Below are 2154 nucleotides of genomic sequence, written 5' to 3' on the forward strand. Positions count from 1 at the left end.
TGAAAATTTTAAAACCGATTAATGATATAACAAATGAATCTATTTGGAAATGTTTATAAAATCTTACCGTATAATTAATAATAACCTGTTCTCTTGATTCATATCGAGTTAGGTAGAAAGTGTCTAATAGGCTTGCTCAGTCGGGTTCACTCGGTTGAGCACCGATCGCGCCTACTGAGGTTGGGGCATGACAATTACTAACTGAATCTTATCCTATGTGGATTGTAGATGCAGGGGCCACCAACCATATGAACCGTGATAGAGAAGCATTTATAGAGTTTTGTCGAGTTTCACCTAGATCAAGGTATGCATATGTGGAAAATAATGCAAAGCTTGAAGTCAAAGGGATAGGCACTTGCAGAATGGACATGTGTGGTGGCCGATCTTTGATGTTGCATGACGTCCTATATGTTCCAGAGATTCGATGAAACTTAGTGTCTGTATTTGTTCTTTTAGATTTAGATTTCAAGTTGAACTTTAGTCGCAGTTAGGGGTGTTCATGGTTCAGTTTGGATCGATTTTTCCCTAATAAGAAACCAAACCAAGTAAGTCGGTTTTTCAAATATTAGAACCAAACCAAACCAATTAAATCGGTTATTTCTCGATTCGGTTTATGTCGGTTTTTGTCGGTTTTTGATTTTTTCGGTTATTTATCGGTTTTTCCTTAAATATAAGACATACACTACTAAACACACATTCTGACGACTATATTTTCTACGTAACGCTATCAAATCAATTGCCATTTGAGAAATTTATCATTTACCAAGATATATTGATGATAATTGAATCAAATAGTGATGAATAATTTAAGGACTCAATTAAAAATAGATTATTTTTAACATAAAATAAATTTTTACTCTTAACAAAAGAAAACTACCAATGAAACTAGAATGTAAAGGCAAAGAATTGTTCTAAAAGTACAAACGATTAACATTTACAATAAACTTTTAGAAGCTTTGTACAAAAATATACATATATATAAGTGTAATAATAAATTTGAAATAACTACTTTTATAGTCAGTTTTGTTCGGTTATTTTTTTAGTAAAACCAAAACCAAACCAAACTAAAAAGTATCGGTTTTTATGGTCGGTTTGGTTTTCAGTTTGGTTCGGTTTTTCGGGTTTTTATGAACACCCCTAGTCGCAGTAGTCTTAGAATTAGACAATGTTGTTTATGGTTTTGGATATCGTTATGATAGTTTTATTGTGTTATATTGTAATCCTTCAATGTATAACTACTATGTTGACCGTTATGTTATGGCATGTTATTCTAGTAACAATGATGTTGACGTTATTACATGGCATGCAAGATTAGGTCACATAGGGTATGATCGAATAAATAGATTGGCTAAGGAAGGACATTTGGGTTCTTTCTCTAAACTTGAAATGCCAACTTGTGAAAATTGTCTTGCATGAAAGATTACACGTAAACCATTTGTAAAGGCTAAGAGAGCCGATTTTCCATTGCAATTAATCCATTCAGATATCTGTTGTCCAATGAATGTAAGGGCTAGGTTTGGTGCTTTATATTTCATTATGTTCATTGACGATTTCACATGCTTTGGTTATGTCTATTTGATTTCTCATAAATCTGAAGCACTTGAATGTTTTAAGAAATATTTGAATGAAGTTGAGAATTAATTAGACAAAAGGATTAAGATCTTAAGAACTTATAGAGGGTGTGAATATCTTTCAAAAGAATTTGAAAATTTGTGTAATGAAAAGGGTATCACCAGATAATTAACTATTCCTTATACACCTTAACAAAATGGTGTAGCAGAAAGGAGGAATAGAACACTACTGGACATGATAAGGTCCATGATGTCGCAGACAAATTTACCTATCTCATTTTGGGGAGATGCGTTATTGACTGCAACCTACATATTGAACAAAGTGCCTTCTAAATCAGTCTCTTCCACTCCTTATGAGCTATGGACTGGTAATAAACCAAACTTAAAAGATTTATGACCTTGAGGTTGTGCTGCATATGTAAAATATTCCTTTAGCAACTTTGGTAAATTAGGTCCAAAAGGCAAAAAAATGTATCTTTATAAGATATTCAGAACACTCCAAAGGGTATGTGTTTATTAGTGAATTAGAGGATGGAAGTGTTACTGAGATTGAATCACGAGATGTCACATTTCTGGAAAATGA

Source organism: Nicotiana sylvestris, chromosome 10 (assembly GCF_000393655.2).
Source record: "Nicotiana sylvestris chromosome 10, ASM39365v2, whole genome shotgun sequence".
In the NCBI taxonomy this organism is placed as follows: Eukaryota; Viridiplantae; Streptophyta; class Magnoliopsida; order Solanales; family Solanaceae; genus Nicotiana; species Nicotiana sylvestris.